This window comes from Ptychodera flava, unplaced genomic scaffold (genome assembly GCF_041260155.1).
Source record: "Ptychodera flava strain L36383 unplaced genomic scaffold, AS_Pfla_20210202 Scaffold_91__1_contigs__length_413411_pilon, whole genome shotgun sequence".
Classification (NCBI taxonomy): Eukaryota; Metazoa; Hemichordata; class Enteropneusta; family Ptychoderidae; genus Ptychodera; species Ptychodera flava.
Window position 1 is genome coordinate 190,785 of NW_027248413.1, and position 21,174 is coordinate 211,958.

A 21,174-nucleotide genomic window follows, 5' to 3' on the forward strand; every position below is an offset into this window, starting at 1 on the left:
GAATTTCTGTATCATTTCTGTAGAATTTACAGAATTTCTATGTAAATTCGATACACGTTCTACAGAATATCTGTAGCACTATATTGAATTTATACCACATTCTACAGAATTTTATGTAGAATTTCTGTAGAACTATATTTAATTTCTGCACTCTTTTACAGAAGTTTGTTTGTCTTATATGAGTTCAATCTCTTAGAAAGTATGACAACAATATGTGTTAAACTTTTATTAAGTAAGGAGTACCACCTTATGATATTGCCATAGATACCAATGCAATGAATTACTGCAAAACTCACAAAAAATCAGGCAGCAAGTAAATTATAAACATGTAGTTTTATTTCTAAAAGAATTATGATTAACAATCGTCAAAACTTGATGAAACATACAGGGACTACAAATATAAAGCAACCTACACATATGAATGCAAGGCCTACCTCCCAGTCTAGCAGTTTTGAGTTGTCAACTCAGCCAAGTGCATAATTAAAGTGTTGTGTATCTTAACTCACGTAATTTTCAGTTGATGCTGCAATGTGGATCCTTACAGTTGTGACATATTAGTGAGCTCCCTTCTCCATAACACTGTTAGAATCTTGCTAATGGACCTTGGATCCTAATTTTCCATGGAATTTGGAGTTGAACTTTAGTACTTTTCATAAGAGCCATGTGCACTGTGGACTGCCTCAAGTTCAAATGAATAATGCGTGGCTACACTATTATGTAATCAGCCCATTGTAAAGGCAGGAAACTATTTGCATAACAAAGCAAAGGCACAGGTCAGCTCACTTGACCTAGGATCTAACAAAGAGAGTCAGGTTGGTCTGTGTACAGTCATGAAATGTACAAAGGAATGGTACAATTGAAACTGTATACATTTTCCGGCATGTGTGTGTAAATGAAAATAACTTTTCAGAATTAAAGGGTACACGAGAATGTTAGAACTCTCCATAGGTACCGTATATGTCACTACCTTTTCCATATTGAAACCAGCTATATATATGTCACTGAGTTCTTATCAAAGCTCATGCCAACATGCAAAAACAGAAACAGTGTAAACTGTGGGAAAAAAAACAGAAAAAAAAATTTCCACAAAAGCTATGGAACTGACAAATTCCATAAAAAATATGTTTAATTTCTGCAGATTTTCTACAGAAAATTATCAGCAAACTTCAATAGAATTTAAAGTTTCTATACACATTAAAATTCTATAAAATTTAAATTTTTCTACAGAATTGTATTGAAAATTTTCAATTGAATTTCAATGGAAGCATATTTCCATCAGATTTCCATAAAATATACAGAATTTCTATAGAATATCAGAGTTCAATAGAATATCTACAGACTATTTTCGTAAGGGTTATGTCAATAAGTGTAGATGAGGGACCATGACTGTACATTCAAAATATAAGATAGTTGGATAAATTATAGTGTGTATGTAGATAGTTATATCTCATAAGTGTAGTTGGGAGACCATGACTGCACATTCAAAATATGGGATAGTGGAGTGATTGTTGTGTGCATGTAGACAGTTATTTCAATAAGTTTAGATAAGGGACCATGACTGTACATTCAAATATTAGATAGTTGGATAGATTGTAACGTGCATGTGGATAGTCCTGTCAATACATGCAGATCTACTAGATGAGAGACCGTGACTGTACATTCAAAATATTCGATAGTTGGATAGATTGTAGCCAGTATGTGGATAGTTATGTCAATAAGTGTAGATGAGGGACCATGACTGCACATTCTAACTATGGGATAGTTGGAGTGATTGTCGTGTGTAGGTGGATAATTATGTCAATAAGTGTAGATGGAGAGACCATGACTGCACATTCAAACTATTGGATTATGGAGTGATTGTTGGGTGCATGTAGATAGTTTATGTCAATAAGTGTAGATGAGAGACCATGACTGCACATTCAAATATGGGATAGTGGAGTGATTGTCGTGTGCATGTAGATAGTTATGTCAACAAGTGTAGATGAGAGACCATGACTGCACATTTAAAATATGGGATAGTGGAGTGATTGTCGTGTGCATGTAGATAGTTATGTCAATAAGTGTAGATGAGAGACCATGACTGTACATTCAAAATATGGGATAGTGGAGTGATTGTTGTGTGCATGTAGATAGTTAGGTCAATAAGTGTAGATGAGAGACCATGACTGTACATTCAAAATATGGGATAGCCGAGTGATTGTTGTGTGCATGTAGACAGTTATTTCAATAAGTTTAGATAAGGGACCATGACTGTACATTCAAAATATTAGATAGTTGGATAGATTGTAACGTGCATGTGGATAGTCATGTCAATAAGTGTAGATCTACTAGATGAGAGACCGTGACTGTACATTCAAAATATTCGATAGTTGGATAGATTGTAGCCAGTATGTGGATAGTTATGTCAATAAGTGTAGATGAGGGACCATGACTGCACATTCTAACTATGGGATAGTTGGAGTGATTGTCGTGTGTAGGTGGATAATTATGTCAATAAGTGTAGATGGAGAGACCATGACTGCACATTCAAACTATTGGATTATGGAGTGATTGTTGGGTGCATGTAGATAGTTATGTCAATAAGTGTAGATGAGAGACCATGACTGCACATTCAAAATATGGGATAGTGGAGTGATTGTCGTGTGCATGTAGATAGTTATGTCAACAAGTGTAGATGAGAGACCATGACTGCACATTTAAAATATGGGATAGTGGAGTGATTGTCGTGTGCATGTAGATAGTCATGTCAATAAGTGTAGATGAGAGACCATGACTGTACATTCAAAATATGGGATAGTTGGAGTGATTGTTGTGTGCATGTAGATAGTTAGGTCAATAAGTGTAGATGAGAGACCATGACTGTATATTCAAAATATGGGATAGCCGAGTGATTGTTGTGTGCATGTAGACAGTTATTTCAATAAGTTTAGATAAGGGACCATGACTGTACATTCAAAATATTAGATAGTTGGATAGATTGTAACGTGCATGTGGATAGTCATGTCAATAGTGTAGATCTACTAGATGAGAGACCGTGACTGTACATTCAAAATATTAGATAGTTGGATAGATTGTAGCCAGTATGTGGATAGTTATGTCAATAAGTGTAGATGAGGGACCATGACTGCACATTCAAACTATGGGATAGTTGGAGTGATTGTTGTGTGTAGGTGGATAATTATGTCAATAAGTGTAGATGGAGAGACCATGACTGCACATTCAAAATATTGGATATGGAGTGATTGTTGTGTGCATGTAGATAGTTATGTCAATAAGTGTAGATGAGAGACCATGACTGCACATTTAAAATATTGGATAGTGGAGTGATTGTTGTGTGCATGTAGATAGTTATGTCAATAAGTGTAGTTGAGAGACCATTACTGTACATTCAAAATATGGGATAGTGGAGTGATTGTTGTGTAGATGTAGATAGTTGTGTCAATAAGTGTAGATGAGAGACCATGACTGTACATACAAAATATGGGAACGTTGGAGTGATGTACCGGTAGTTGTATGTATATAGTTTTGTCAATAATTGTAGATGAGAGACCATGACTGTACATTCAAAATATGGGATAGTGGAGAGATTGTAGCGTGTATGTGGATAGTTATTTCAATAAGTGTAGATGAGTCCATATCAGCACATGCAAAATATCTGATTGTGGAATGATTGTAGTGTGCATGTAGATAGTTATTTAATAAGTGTAGATGAGAGACAATGACTGTACATTCAAAATATGGGATAGTCTGATTGTTGTGTGATGTAGACAGTTATGTCAATAAGTTTATATAAGGGACCATGACTGTACTTTCAAAATATTAGATAGTTGGATAGATTGTAGTGTGTATGTAGATAGTTATGCCAATAAGTGTAGATGAGAGACCATGGCTGTAAATTCAAAATATGGGATAGTGGAGTGATTGTCATGTGCATGTAGACAGTTATGTCAATAAGTGTAGATGAGGGACCATGACTGTACATTCAAAATATAAGATAGTTGGATAAATTATAGTGTGTATGTAGATAGTTATATCTCATAAGTGTAGTTGGGAGACCATGACTGCACATTCAAATATGGATAGTGGAGTGATTGTTGTGTGCATGTAGACAGTTATTTCAATAAGTTTAGATAAGGGACCATGACTGTACATTCAAAATATTAGATAGTTGGATAGATTGTAACGTGCATGTGGATAGTCCTGTCAATACATGCAGATCTACTAGATGAGAGACCGTGACTGTACATTCAAATATTCGATAGTTGGATAGATTGTAGCCAGTATGTGGATAGTTATGTCAATAAGTGTAGATGAGGGACCATGACTGCACATTCTAACTATGGGATAGTTGAGTGATTGTCGTGTGTAGGTGGATAATTATGTCAATAAGTGTAGATGGAGAGACCATGACTGCACATTCAAACTATTGGATTATGGAGTGATTGTTGGGTGCATGTAGATAGTTATGTCAATAAGTGTAGATGAGAGACCATGACTGCACATTCAAAATATGGGATAGTGGAGTGATTGTCGTGTGCATGTAGATAGTTATGTCAACAAGTGTAGATGAGAGACCATGACTGCACATTTAAAATATGGGATAGTGGAGTGATTGTCGTGTGCATGTAGATAGTTATGTCAATAAGTGTAGATGAGAGACCATGACTGTACATTCAAAATATGGGATAGTGGAGTGATTGTTGTTGCATGTAGATAGTTAGGTCAATAAGTGTAGATGAGAGACCATGACTGTACATTCAAAATATGGGATAGCCGAGTGATTGTTGTGTGCATGTAGACAGTTATTTCAATAAGTTTAGATAAGGGACCATGACTGCACATTCAAAATATTAGATAGTTGGATAGATTGTAACGTGCATGTGGATAGTCATGTCAATAAGTGTAGATCTACTAGATGAGAGACCGTGACTGTAAATAAATACATATTCGATAGATTGATAGTGGATGATTGTAGCAGTATGTAGATAGTTATGTCAATAAGTGTAGATGAGGGACCATGACTGTACATTCTAAAATATGGGATAGTTGGATAGATTGTCGTGTAGGTGGATAGTTATGTCAATAAGTGTAGATGGAGAGACCATGACTGCACATTCAAACTATTGGATATGGAGTGATTGTTGGGTGCATGTAGATAGTTATGTCAATAAGTGTAGATGAGAGACCATGACTGCACATTCAAACTATGGGATAGTGGAGTGATTGTCGTGTGTATGTAGATAGTTATGTCAACAAGTGTAGATGAGAGACCATGACTGCACATTCAAACTATGGGATAGTGGAGTGATTGTCGTGTGCATGTAGATAGTTATGTCAATAAGTGTAGATGAGAGACCATGACTGTACATTCAAAATATTGGATAGTGGAGTGATTGTTGTGTGCATGTAGATAGTTATGTCAATAAGTGTAGATGAGAGACCATGACTGTACATTCAAAATATGGGATAGCCGAGTGATTGTTGTGTGCATGTAGACAGTTATTTCAATAAGTTTAGATAAGGGACCATGACTGTACATTCAAATATTAGATAGTTGGATAGATTGTAACGTGCATGTGGATAGTCATGTCAATAAGTGTAGATCTACTAGATGAGAGACCGTGACTGTACATTCAAAATATTAGATAGTTGGATAGATTGTAGCCAGTATGTGATAGTTATGTCAATAAGTGTAGATGAGGGACCATGACTGCACATTCAAACTATGGGATAGTTGGAGTGATTGTCGTGTGTAGGTGGATAATTATGTCAATAAGTGTAGATGGAGAGACCATGACTGCACATTCAAAATATTGGATTATGGAGTGATTGTTGTGTGCATGTAGATAGTTATGTCAATAAGTGTAGATGAGAGACCATGACTGCACATTTAAAATATTGGATAGTGGAGTGATTGTTGTGTGCATGTAGATAGTTATGTCAATAAGTGTAGTTGAGAGACCATTACTGTACATTCAAAATATGGGATAGTGGAGTGATTGTTGTGTAGATGTAGATAGTTGTGTCAATAAGTGTAGATGAGAGACCATGACTGTACATACAAAATATGGGAACGTTGGAGTGATGTACCGGTAGTTTGTATGTATATAGTTTTGTCAATAATTGTAGATGAGAGACCATGACTGTACATTCAAAATATGGGATAGTGGAGAGATTGTAGCGTGTATGTGATAGTTATTTCAATAAGTGTAGATGAGTCCATATCAGCACATGCAAAATATCTGATTGTGGAATGATTGTAGTGTGCATGTAGATAGTTATTTAATAAGTGTAGATGAGAGACAATGACTGTACATTCAAAATATGGGATAGTCTGATTGTTGTGTGATGTAGACAGTTATGTCAATAAGTTTATATAAGGGACCATGACTGTACTTTCAAAATATTAGATAGTTGGATAGATTGTAGTGTGTATGTAGATAGTTATGTCAATAAGTGTAGATGAGAGACCATGGCTGTAAATTCAAATATGGGATAGTGGAGTGATTGTCTGTGCATGTAGATAGTTATTTAATAAGTGTAGATGAGAGACCATGACTGTTCATTCAAAATATGGGATAGTGGAGTGATTGTTGTGTGCATGTAGACAGTTATGTCAATAAGTGTAGATGAGGGACCATGACTGTACATTCACAATATTAGATAGCTATTAGATAGTTGGTTAGATTGTAGTGTGTATGTAGATAGTTATGTCTCATAAGTGTAGTTGAGAGACCATGACTGCACATTCAAAATATGGGATGGTGGAGTGATTGTAGTGTGCATGTAGATAGTTATGTCAATAAGTGTAGATGAGAGACCATGACTGTACATTCAAAATATTGGATAGTTAGATTGATTGTAGTGTGCATGTAGATACTTTTCAATAAGTGTAGATGAGAGACCATGACTGTACATTCAAAATATGGGATAGTGGAGTGATTGTCGTGTGCATGTAGATACATGTAGTTATGTCAATAAGTTTAGATGAGGGACCATGACTGTACATTCAAAATATCAGATAGTTGGATGGATTGTAGAGTGTATGTGGATAGTTAAATCAATGTGTAGATGAGAGACCATGACTGCACATTCAAAATATTAGATATTTGGATAGATTGTAGTGTGCATGTAGATAGTTATTTCAATAAGTATAGATGAGAGACCATAACTGCACATTCAAAATATGGGATAGTGGAGTGATTGTAGTGTGCATGTAGATCTATAGTTATGTCAATAAGTGTAGATAAGAGACCATGACTGTACATTCAAAGTACAGGATAGTTGGAGTGATTGTAGTACAGTATTTGCTTTACTCATGCAGTGATTTATTTTGTTTTATCAACATTATCGGTTAAGTGAGACTTGATTTTTTAGATAGGTATTGTTCCATTCATCAGGCAAAAAGTCAGAGCCATTTGTTCATGCATAAATTGGCAAGTTACACTGTTTATCAGTTGCTCATCTTAGGCCCCAAGCCAAAAGTACCATTCATTTAAAACTTGCTATATAGGTATCTAAAGATAATGTCAGTCCGATAAGAGGAAATGTTGTTGAAATTTGGATAATTGTAATTTTTGCTCAATTTTCCCTGTTTTTTGGTAAAAAAGCCTTTTTTCTCTGAAACCGCAAGTCCAAATTCCAATTCATTTGAAATGTGGTATCACGTTCATAGGGGTGATCTCAGTCTGATTTGTCAAAATTGTTGTGAAATTTACAGCTACCCACTTAGGCCAGTACATTCTCACTGATTTTGCTTTGTTCTCGGGAAGGCTATTCGCAAGCTTTCCAGTGCAGGTTGACAGTGTAGATACTGTATTGGATGATGTCTCCTTGTCTGAATCCAGTGTAGTTATCATCCGGTTATTACAATTTGTCATCCCAATACTCCGTTCAGAATTAAGGTATGTATAAATGTTTAATTTGATTGTTTAATTAATGAGTACAATGAATGAAGGTAAAGTGATATCTTTCAAAAAATCACATGATTTTGTTAGATCAAAATTTTTTGGAATAACACATGTTTGTTAAAAGGTATAATTTTATGTCATTGTTGTGTATAAATAGTAGTGACAACTACAGCGACACATAAATAATATTTCTATCTCACTGGAGTTTCATCATGTAATTAAACAACTAACAGTTATGTGTATAAAAACACCATGTAGGGTTAATTAAATGTGTATATGTAGGCCTGGTGTGATGTTCAGTACTGTATGGTCACACTGTTTATCAGTTGCTCATCTCAGGCCCCAAGCCAAAGTCCCATTCATTTAAAACTTGCTATGGAGGTATCTAAAGATAATGTCAGTCAGATAAGAGGAAATATTGTTGAAATTTGGATAATTGTAATTTTTGCTCAATTTTCCCTGTTTTTTGGTAAAAAAGCCTTTTTTCTCTGAAACCGCAAGTCCAAATTCCAATTCATTTGAAATGTGGTATCACAGTTCATAGGGGTGATCTCAGTCTGATTTGTCAAATTGTTGTGAAATTACAGCTACCCACTTAGGCCAGTACATTCTCACTGATTTTGCTTTGTTCTCGGGAAGGCTATTCGCAACCTTTCCTGTGCAGGTTGACAAGTGTAGATACTGTATTGGATGATGTCTCCTTGTCTGAATCCAGTGTAGTTATCATCCGGTTATTACAATTTGTCATCCCAATACTCCGTTCAGAATTAAGGTATGTATAAATGTTTAATTTGATTGTGTTAATTAATGAGTACAATGAAATGAAGGTAAAGTGATATCTTTCAAAAACTCGCATGATTTTGTTAGATCAAAATTTTTTGGAATAACACATGTTTGTTAAAAGGTATAATTTTATGTCATTGTTGTGTATAAATAGTAGTGACAACTACAGCGACACATAAATAATATTTCTATCTCACTGGAGTTTCATCATGTAATTAAACAACTAAACAGTTATGTGTATAAAAACACCATGTAGGGTTAATTAAATGTGTATATGTAGGCCTGGTGTGATGTTCAGTACTGTATGGTCACACTGTTTATCAGTTGCTCATCTCAGGCCCCAAGCCAAAAGTCTTATTCATTTAAAACTTGCTATGGAGGTATCTAAAGATAATGTCAGTCAGATAAGAGGAAATGTTGTTGAAATTTGTATAATTGTAATTTTTGCTCAATTTTCCCTGTTTTTTGGTAAAAAAGCCTTTTTTCTCTGAAACCGCAAGTCCAAATTCCAATTCATTTGAAATGTGGTATCACAGTTCATAGGGGTGATCTCAGTCTGATTTGTCAACATTGTTGTGAAATTTACATAATTGTGTTTTTGAGGCAATTTTTTGCCACTTTTGGTCAAAAAATTGTTTTCCCTTAAACCACAAGTCCAGTTCATTTGAACTAGGTATAGAGGTTCCCAGGTGTGATATCAGTCAGATTGCCTGAAATTATGGTGAAATGGTTTTTTCTTGATTTGGTAAAAAGTCTTTTTCTCTGAAAGTGCAAGTCCAATTCATTAAAACTTGGTAATGTGGACCTAGGGGTGAATCTCAGTAGGATTTGTCAAAATTGTAGTGAAATTTATATAAATTATAAAGTTACACAATAACATAATGGCAAATGTACATAATTTTCATGAATTTTCATTCAAGATCTTGTTTGCTATTCGCATCTTACATTTCTAATTCATAACACTCGTGAAAAAATGTTCAAAACAAATGTGGGAACAGTGTCCATGACGCTATTTTTTAAAATACACTTTAAAATTACTCTAAAGCTTCAGCTTTCGATGCAAAAAATTTCACCAGCAAGTTGAAAGATTGTGTTCTATCTGAACTCGCGGCTTGCAGCATTTGCCCTTGTTATCTGAACACAAAGTTAGTAATTACTTGGCAACTTGGCAGAGCATTCAGCTTTATACCAAGACATTTGCCAAAACAAAGTCTAGTGTGTGGGTGTGGAAGTCTGATACAACTCAGTAGGCAGCCCCTCTGAGTAAACTGATCTATTTATGTTGGTCAAACCATTTTTGACTGGCAATATTACAAATGTAAATGGAAGAATTTTTGAAGGGGGAAGTAAATACTGTGAGTAAAACAATAATTTGTGGTTACTTTGAGAATACATCATTCAATGCTCAACTGTGTTTGGACTGTGTAAGTGGTAAATGGTTTATAGCAACAGCCGCTTATCAGTTGACTCAGTAGGGCTACCTGCTGAGTTGTCTAAAACTCTGAAGCAGTAAAACAGACTTTGGTTTAGGGAACTCTGCTGCATATTGCTAAGTGCTCAGCCAAGTTTCAGGGTATTTTGGTGTTCAGATTCAACTGTAACAATTTAAAATTCAAAAGCTACCTAATCTCTGCTAACATTGTAGCACTTTTGACTTGGTTTCTAGTGAGGATTATCGGGATTTTGAACAGCTAATACCTTTCATATAATACCTTTTTTGTTGATGAGAGCATCACACTGCATGCCCTTGGCGGTATATTTTTTTCTGTACGTAGCATAAACCAGTTTCTTGTTCTGCTCCTGAAGCAGACTTGAAGGCATATTAGTCTTCAAGCCCAAGCAATGCCAACTTTTTGCTATTTTCTCAGTATTTTTCTTACATGTCTCAACTCCATTTTCTTGTTCTACTATTGATACCTTACAAAAGCTTCAATCATAAGTTTCTTAAGAAAGCCTGTACATGAGTAATGGCCACTATTATTATTGACAAATGAATTTTAGTCTATAGACTTTAATTCATTTTAGATCTTGTAATGTCATGCGTCCGTCCGTTCACACAGATATCTCAGACATGCCATGGTCAATTTCTTTCAAACTTTGCACAAGGATATTACCCTACCCCATACAGATGCACGTCAATAAATTGTTTCACAATGGAATTAAATTTGGCCGTGTTAGAGGACTCTTAGTTTCACTCTCCATAGACTTCCATTTATCAGGCAGTTCTCCATAGACTCCTATGTATAAGCAGTTCTCCATAGACTCCTATGTATAAGACAGTTCTCCGTAGACTTCCTTGTATAAGGGCCACAAAAATAAAAATTTACTTTCTCATCGTATTCATATTGGAAAAATGATGCAGTGACACAGTTTTATTACCTCAATTTTTAGAGCAAATAAGGCTAGAGTGCTAATTTTTGGTACACATTGCGAAGCATGGTGTCAAAACATTTCGCCACCATGTCAACTGAGGTCAAAGGTCATTGGCCTTAAATATCACACAAATGTGAATTAGCAGATAACTTAAAGGGCCAGATAGTTCATATTTGGTAGGTTACAGCACCTAATGGTTAACTATCTCATACCTTATTAAAGGGACATTATTTGCATCTTTGACCTCATATTGTTGCAAACAAGCAGTAGCCGACCACAGACAACTTCCATCCATTTGCGTACACCTTTAAAAAAACCTTGGGTCTGAGGTTTATGGAGGTTACTGTTAACCTCAGAGTTGGCAGGTTGACCTGCGATCAGTAACCACACTGCAAACTGCTATCTGGGCCACTGTAAGCATCCGCGTGTAAAAAAAATAAACCACACGAAGTGAAAGTCAAAAGTGCAGTATTGCAGTTTCGGGATTCCCTATTACTAATCCAGTTTGCTCAGTTACATTTTGACGGTCAGTTTTTGATGGAGATCTTGACGGCCAATCCTGCTCTTAGATACACCATTCTTTACTGCTACAGAGCACATTTTAGAATGGGCATTTCAAATGCCTACCAGTACCAGCTGACAACGACAAGGTCTATAATTGCGGATCTTTTTCATCTCGTTTGTTCCTCCATATGCATATGTAGACTTGCCCAAAGCCTTTGTGCATAGAAATGTGAAAACAGAGTAAAATGACGGGATATTTAACTTCAGTAGACAGTCATGTTATTGTCGAGGTGATTGCGAAATTGAGCAATGTACCGGTACTTTGGCGACTGACACTTACATTATGTACCGGTACATTGTTGGGTGAAAGCTAACTCTGCGTGGCAGGGCTGTGCCAAACCGCTGGCAGCACCTCGGTTGCGGCGTGCAGTTTTCTCCACCAAAACAACCCATTTTAATCCAAAACTTGCATTGAGTTTTGTTTTCAAGCACACCCACCTCGCCTGGGTGCACGATTAGCCCTGCGTACAGGTCTGTGTGTTCCCAGCGTTATAGGGCGTGGAGGCCGTACGGAGGGCTTTACTCATGTAGGTACATGATGTGCTCAGCTGCGCTTCTTACGTAAAGTCCACTTTTGGGAGTGGGTCGGAGGCACAGAGGCCGTAAGCGAATGGGTCTAGGCAACTGTAACTGTGATGTACTCACTTTTGGTTCGAAATGCGATTCAACTGATACAAATAATTACACGATGCACAGAGAATAACAACTTTCAAACAGATCTTGTGTGTCGAGAGGTGACTCCAATCGCGAGCAGTATCAATGACAGTACTCGCCCGGCGCGGTGTCACAATGTCACCGATGCTACACACCGTGCAGTGTTCAGTCCGAGTGTGATGTTTCCAGGTTCAACAAGTGATCATGTCGTGTTTGTAAAACGAACCAACGTATTGACAAGAAAATGTCCTAAAAATCTTAAAAATTGACGAAGTTTTGCTAATGATCAAATGCACAGGAAATGCATTACATTGTACCTGTTTCACTATTACCACAGCAATCTGACATCGATCGTTTTAGTTTTACCATTGAACCAATTGCGTCTAGGTTTCATTTGTTCCACAGTCCGTGTCATCGATACTAAAATGAAACTTAAAAGCAAATGCCCTGCTTAGTTTCACTATTTGACAGTAGTTTGTGATACGTGCATTTGTTTATGCACCGTGTGCTCCTCGATATCCATTGTGCTGAAGTTAGTATGTAGGTCACAGGCCTTTTATGTTCCAGCTGTACTTTGATGGTTGACGTATGCGTAGTAATATTGGTTATGTGCAGGGGTTCAATCATGGCGGTTGGTTCAAATCGTGCTGACACCCTTACCAACATTGAACCTTGCCGTAAAGAGCAAGAATGTGGTTTTACATATCCTTGAAGCCATCCATAGTCACAATTTAGGTCTTCCATTGATTTGACAGTTGATTTCAGTCATCGAAAAAATGAAAAAAAAGTCAAAAGATACAAATAATGTCCCTTTAATTATTATGCATATATCTAATTCTAGGCTAACCAATAAGGCTACAGTGCTTATTTTTGGTACACAGTGCGAAGCACGGGATCAAACCATTTCGCCGACATGTCAACTGGGGTCAAAGGTCAATGACCCTAAATATCACAAAAATGCGAATTACTAGGTAACTTAAAGATATACTGTCACCTGTTCCAATTGTGCAATAGTTACTATGCAAAGAGAAAATCTAACCAACCACAGAGTTTAAGCGGGTGGCCACTTTTTAAAAACAGCGCCCTCACATGGGCATTTTGAATACCAAGGAATGCCCTGACCATACATGGGGATATTTAGATTACAGGTGGTTGTATACCTTTAAAGGGCTAGATGGTTAATATTTCAAAGGTTACAGCACCTATTGCAAATTAACATATACCTCATAGATTATGTACATACCTAATTCTAGGCTAACCAATAAGGCTAGTGCACTAATTTTTGGTGCACATGCAGACACTCTCGAATCTGGGTCCGAAATTTGCATATTTCTAAACTATGCAAATAATATGTTAATGAGGTTTGGTCATCCGCAGGTACAATCCAAGCATTAGGGAACGCTCCATTAACTTAGAAGTACCCGACTAACCCGAGCTTGTTATCAGAGGATTAATCTCTATGTCAACATATGCGAACAGATTACCTTTTAGTGTAAACAAAACATTAGCACTGCCTGACTACTTTAGCATGGCCAATGCCAGTCGGCGCCTGACTTGATGATGGCTCCCTTGTCCGCATTCTGGATTTCCGACCAGCGTTAAAAGTGCCGTCTAGCACTTGCTGTTACTTTGAGGTCATCATTTAGTTCATAAAATTGCATGAAGAGTTTACAAAAACAATGGTACTATAGAATCCCTTTCAATAAAATGCTGTTAATTAATGTACGCTGATTTTGCATATAGAAAGCTATTTTAGCTGGTTGAGGGTACGTTCACAAAGATCATTGCCCTTTGAGCTAAAGTTTTCCTGTCGCACAATATCTCTGTACGATCGAAAGGAGACAACTGAAGATTTTTTGCTTTGTATGAATGTTTATTACCCTATAAAAGAAAGTACGGTAGCGAAAATCAGCACAACAAAACAGGACTTTTACTAAAACGTACTCTTTCAATTTCAGTTCAGACTCAATGAGTGGTATTGCGGAAAGGTGCATGCAATGCAATGAAAGTCACGAGCAAACTTTGGTGTCAACGGATCCAGTCTTTGAATTATCAATGAACACTCACTTATTTTTCTGGTCAAAGAGCCAAAGGCTACTTGTCCATCGCAACAAGCCCCTCTGTTTGCAGCGTGTTCACTTTTAGCCAGATGCCGGCCAAATTGACCGGCTACTTCCGTATTTTGGCCAGCTACTTTTCAGCGATGTTTCGCTCTCTAGCCCCGAAATTCTGGTTTTGATGATAATATTTTGATATTTTTGTTGTCTTGCAAGCCGGAGATAACATTTCAGAAGTGCCGATGTGGCTATATGTAGTCTAGCAATTTACGCCCACGAATAGCGGACCATTGCCGAATAAAGTCGACATTTGTTTCTCTCAAATGCGAAAGAGAAGAACGAGTCTCAAACGCGGAAGAGAAAGTCGACGCTTGAGAGCTTTGGTTTTCTGCGTAAGAGTAGGGCCTTGTCTGATGGGTTTGGTAGGTTTTTGATCAAAAGTAAAGCGACCAAACGTTACTGAGTCTCATTTTTATGTAAAACTGTGAAAGAGGCTCCCCACCTAACTATCCAACTATCTTGTGAATTTTGCGTACGGTCTCTCGCTGCTGCCTCAGCTGAACTCGGCTACATACTCGGGTATGTAAATTTGGTTTTATCCCCAAGTAAATCGTCTTGTGCAGAGTTCATAGTTTGTATACATATTCATAGTGTATATCTGCATTCTGATTGGAAGTTTGAATGCTTTCTGACCTTGCCAACGAAAACGACGCAGTGTTTAATGCTGGCGTGCAGCACTGAGTAGGGGCAAATGCGGAAGTAACTTGTCTACGAGTATTTTGCTCTAGCGACTGTTTATTTGAAGATACCAGGCTATCATTCTTCACAATGATACTTGTTTTGCTATTTACTTCCTTGGTAGGAAGTATTAGTGAATTTATATCATGAAACCCGTTTTTATACCATTTGTGCACGGCAACATCGCCGAGGGAAGTGTACGCCGTACAGCATGTACTGTGTGGGTTTCACACTGTGTTGGTATACCGTACCGGACTATCGGCTCCATGCGTGAATACGTGATGACATACCTATTAGACATATGAATTTATTAAGCTTAGAAGCAGTCATTTTCAGTCTAAATTAAAATTGTTTAAATTCAATGAGAACGCAGTTGAACTTTATGTATATACACATGTGTATCATTTGTTTTAATGATCAGCCACCTTGGTGTTAGTAGTAACATGGATGTACATCCATGGTAGTAATTGTACAGACAACAGTTTGTGAATGACAGAAAATTGATCAGGATATACATCAGTCATCGGAACTGTCTCCATCTTCTTCTTCGTCATCTTCATCTGTGTATTCTACTACTTCAACCATGTTTTCTTCAGCAAGATCATTTGATATTGATCTCATCAATTTCTTTGATTTCCAATGCTTCTGTGGTTTGCCCTTTGTTGGTTTTGTCAAAAACAATGTCATCAATTAAGCTGTCACTCTGATCTCCAGTATTGGCACAATTTAAACAATTGCATGCACCCTGGGCCACAAGCATTATTTGACTTTGTACATTTGCAAAATTTATTTTTGCACCCAGATTTTTAACATTACACCCTTTGGTATAGAATGCCATCCTTTCCTGTACTTGGGACAAATTTTCTGGTGAATCCCATATGGGTGATAACTTGTTACCATTGACAACATAGCCAGAGTTGTCATATCCACGTAAGACAATCTGGCCCCTTTCTGACTGTGACCATGAATCAGAGATGAAACAAGTTCTGAGCCAATGGTATTTTAAAGCTGTTGGGTTTGGAATTAGATCCTCCTCCCTCTGAATTCTAACTTGGATGGTATTTCTGATTTTTTCAAGCCACTGAATATGTAATTCCAATTCAGTGTCAAAGTTTCATCTCATTTCATGGCTTTAAACTGGTCATATGGCTGTCATGTTGTGATTCAAACTCACTGTGATGTTTCTGGTAGTAAATAGTTCCAATTAAAAGAAAGAGAGATAGGCCTTTCTCCCAGATGCCACTCTCTGTGTCTGCAAGAGTGCCTGAGGTCGCGGTGGCAATTCCACCAGAAACAAATTCTGATATTGGAAAAATTCTTTCTGAAATGCTGCTTTTCCACAGCCAACAAAAATGACAAAAAAGTCACAACCAGATGTGATATAGAGAGTTTGGAGACATTTTGCTCTTATGTCTTGATCAATTTAAGCAAGATCTGGATCATTTGCTAAGGCTTTAATTAATTTATTTAAATGTACATATGACTGATCATCTGCACATGCACTGAGCTGTATAAAGATGTTTTCTGTCTGATAGCTCAGATGCCATCAGAGGTAATCCGATGTGGTAAACATCTGTATCTGGCGAGTATATAAGTATGTTCTTTTTTACTGAAACAGGGACATGGCGCCATATACGTGTATCAGTTTCTTCATGATTTGAAAAATATGCAGGGTATTCATGAGAAGGGTAATTTCCACTCACAATTATTGCTTTGTCTTTCTTTTGCCCATCAAAACCCCCCTGCAATGACAAACTCCTTGTCAACTCCAAGGTAGGGCTTCAGAAAGTCTGGAATTTCTTCACACAGAAAATTCACCAATAACCGCTTAGTTTTTCGTCACCAAAAAAAACATCCAATTTTCTTTTGGAAGTACTGTTTGCAGGTCAATTGATTCATATATGCTGTACATTTTTTTTGCTTTACCATCTCTACGCGCTCTTCCAAGTCTTTAGGACTTGGTAAAGTTTCAAAAATATAATATTACAAATTGATCGGATCTTCAACGTTCAAAAATTTAGTTGGGGATTTACAACACACGGCAAAATAGATGGACACCAGCAAGGGATGTCAGCAAATTTTTTTATTTGCTTCTGCTTGTGACAAGAACAAGTCTAGATATGGATGTCAGCCTTACCTAAGAATACTTTCAATGATGTGTCAGTCACATTTGACCAGCATGGGTAAAACTAATCTTGTAGACAAAAATCTGGATAATTCTATGCTATAGATAAGTACTTTTAATAAAAGGGAAACCCTGATTTCTCTGCCTACACAATATGCATTTTGATTGTTATGATAATGGTTTAATATACTGTTTAACTCTTACACTGTTTAAACTTAGTAAACCAATCACCAGATAAATGAGTACTGGTATTCTTATTTCCATTTTGGTAGGGGCGGATTGTTCTGGGGAACACCATAGGAAACACTCTATGATTAAATTAATTCATTGTTTGATTTACTGCACAAGTTTGATGAAATTCTCAATTTTCCATGTTGTCAGCACACTTGTAATGTGGAACAAACCACAAAAAAAAAACAGTTAAGACTTCACTGGACACAAATAATGACACCACTGCTCAAGTGTCATCAGGCTAGGCTGACAAACTGAATCAATACAGAGCATATCATGCTAAATACAGCAGCTAATACTGAAAAATTCTGAATCTTAAGCATTTATGTAACTCAAACTGCAAAGTAAACAACAAAACCAACATCTTGTCCACACCATTGTTAAAAATAACAGTGACTGACAGGCAAAAATAACAAAACAGCAAACATGGAATTTTATCCATTTTCATATTGGCCATTAAAGGGACAAAGTCACTCATTTTTGACCAAATTTTGGTCCTTTTAATTTCTGTTGTATATATGCTTTTCTGCTGCTCACTGAAATAGGCTAAACTGCAATCTCTGGTTGTCACAGCTCAACTCATATGCATGCATGGAAGGTATTTACCAAAAATTTTAACATAGTTAATTTCACATGTTAATGTGTCTTATTAAAGATGAAAATTGAATTGCAATAACCAGAGAGTGAGCATATTTCAGTGAGAATAATCCATCAAAAGAATTTAAATGGCAAAATAATGTCAAAAATGAGCAACTTTGTCCCTTTAACTTGGAACATATCTAGTACAGATTCTTGTAATTCAAGTGTCAAGCAGCATGACCATTACACTATTGAAGTATTAAAATGGTGGCAATGAATATTTTTTTAAAATTGGTGCATTGACAGACAGTACTGTAAAATGTTGACAAAAATAGCTTTGTCCAAAGTATCATAATATTAGCCATTTCTGAACAGGATGTAAGATTACACCACCATGTGAACTCACAATATTTTCAATGAAAGTGCAGTCCTCTGATGAGTGACGCCGAATCATGTACCAGTATGTTGTACACCATGGAGGCAGACACCAAGCATAGCATTATGTGAAAAAATTTAAAGTCTTTGTACTAGATCATGACTGCTTAACAAGATTGGCAGTCTGCTTGTTTCAAAGCTATTTAAAAGCTTTCTTCTGGGCCTATTTGATATCATACTTGACCCTCTGGACTTGACCTGCAAGCTTGGTACGTACATTGTATTCTGGAAAATGCCAGTAACTTTTACATTATTTTAAGTCAGAGATTCGTCATACAAGTCATTAATTTCACTCAATTATTTCTGTCTGTTCTTCCTGACTGTCAAAATTGATTGAGGGTCTAAGTATTGAAAGTACTTAATTTAATGATGATTTTCATAAATATGTTTCACTTACAACTGGACTAAATTGTCCACAACTTCCAAGTGTGACTGTGAACATCATTCTGTATATATATACAAATAACTTCAACGCATTCAAGTTTGTTTACAAGTGTCGCGCTGTACCAAGAAGTTCTCTGGACGTACACTGTACATTTTAGCCTATCATTTTCAGGAAATAAAGGTCTGTATGTTTAAATGATTGACTTCTTGGTTTATGAAAAATATATTAAGGATCAAGTTGTGTGTTCGGCGTTATACAGCCTCCTACCACAGGCCGTATATTTGGACTTTATTTCCTCTCCCAGCAGCAGCTTCATCCAGTGTTTGGTGAGTTTTGCAATTTCTGCTTTACCACACTCCTTAAGTGTGTTGTTGAGCAATAAAGTAAAGTATAACGCTGGTAATTAACGCACAGCCCTGCCAAGCAAGCTAGGAGCTACCACACTCTTTTGGTAGTACCGTGGTATCATATATTGCCTTACGTAGCTGCAGTTTCGAAGCTGAAGGTTTTGCCTTTTTTCAAATTTAAGCTTTTAGTTTTTAGGATTTGATCAAGTTGACGTCCTACCTAAACACCAGTCCAAATATTGAGGTACAACAGCAATATTGCCCTATGCTAGGAGGATACAGTTGTACCGTATGTGCACCACTGTCGCTACGCGAAGGCTACATGTACTTACCCAGAAGAGCTCTCCCTACTGGGTGCATAGGCCTTTACGTTGCGATTGTGGTTGCACCTGTGTGTGATGAGTATGCCATTGTTGGAGGCAATCAAAGCAGCCAATAGCTGAATACTCTAACCTTCTCCTAGGGCTTAGACTGCTACACCAAGTCAATGGCATATATCATGTAAAGTAGGCAGTAAATATGTGCCCTTTCACTTTGGCTTTGAAGTGCAGATGTGGAATGCTGTGATTCAATAGGCTGTCCAACAATTCATATAATGAATGCCCAAATTGGCTTATAATGGAGTAGAGCACACTTATACTCCACTAAGAATGATTGTAATAAATAATGTTCTTCAAATGTTTTCTTTTATTAATGCACAATTGTGCCTGCCATTTTTTCTTATGAATTATAATTTAACATTTATCAAAATATTAGTGAAATTCATAATTTTGGAATGTATCACGTTGACCATTGAGGGAATACTGCAGAAACACGATGTGACATATTGATCTCCACAGCAATATAATTTGTTCAATGTACAATATATTGAGCAGTTTAATCTCTACGTGGGGAGGAAATAATGGAAAGTATGTTTAAAATGTATTCCTGGTACAGATATACAACTACATGTGTGTGCATGACCCCATTATTCACTGAATTTATTATATTTCCAATAGACCTGTGTAGTCAGAGAACTGAAAATACATGTACATGTGCTCATTGCACTCATATCAAATCCAATTTTACAAAATGTACTATGTGTTCGAGTAGACAATGAAAGTTTTGTTCATGTTGCCCTGTTTGTGGGAAAGGTCAACAGAAAGGCTATTCCTATTCATGCAATATTTTAAGCAAACAATTCAAAGTATCGTAATAGATTGAATGCTATAGTGTGAAATTATGATGTTTTAACATTGAAAATACTTTGTCAATTTTTTGTGCCTCATTTCTTTGCATTTTAAACATATCACAGAAAGCACAGCCTAGATAAGAGAGGATAGACTGATCCTGATTTGACACAGAAGTGGCAAACACTATTTCATGATAATCAAGTCTTCTTTTGTCAATTTTTTGTGCCTCGTTTCTTTGCATTTTAAACATATCACAGAGAGCAGCCTAGATAAGAGAGGATTAGACTGATCCTGATTTGACACAGAAGTGGCAAACACTATTTCATGATCAATCAAGTCTCCATATTCTGAAATGACATTGGGATTTCACCATATTTAACCAAGTTCAATCTGAATAGTGATCAACATGGCTAATTCACTGTATAAATTACCCACATTAAATTTCAACAAATGTCATATATCCTGCCATCAACAACACAAATGAACACTATCCATTCCAAAGATAGTACCCACGTAGTAAAGCCAATATAAACTTGAAAAATGCCACAAGTAGCCATACCAATCAGATGACTGTACCTAAATATTTAAGTTTACTAAAATCATTTTTCTAGAATCAAATTATCAATTATCACACCAAAGCTTGCTCTTAATTTCAAACGATAGTATCTCTAAAAACTAAAATTCATGTACCTAAAAGTGACTGATGCAGGGTGGAGCTTGGCCTTAAACTTTAAAGGGAAGTGACTTATGCAAGAGAGGGAACTTTTGTTGATCAACAAAAAGTGGAATGAGAAATAATATTGTCAAATAGAGGTTCAAGA

General features: G+C 36.5%; 2 long non-coding RNA genes across 3 annotated transcripts in view; one reads left to right on the forward strand and one right to left on the reverse strand.

The window, feature by feature from the left end:
* LOC139129095 (uncharacterized) overlaps positions 1-21,174 on the reverse strand; it is a 113,584-nt gene that overhangs the window by 22,096 nt on the left and 70,314 nt on the right. The window lies entirely within an intron of this gene.
* Positions 1-21,174, forward strand: part of LOC139129094 (uncharacterized) — a 60,521-nt gene that overhangs the window by 15,770 nt on the left and 23,577 nt on the right. For both annotated transcript variants that reach the window (XR_011551504.1, XR_011551503.1), the window contains exons 3-4: positions 7,773-7,904; positions 8,550-8,682. This is a non-coding gene — a long non-coding RNA (uncharacterized lncRNA). The remainder of the gene's footprint in view (positions 1-7,772; positions 7,905-8,549; positions 8,683-21,174) is intronic.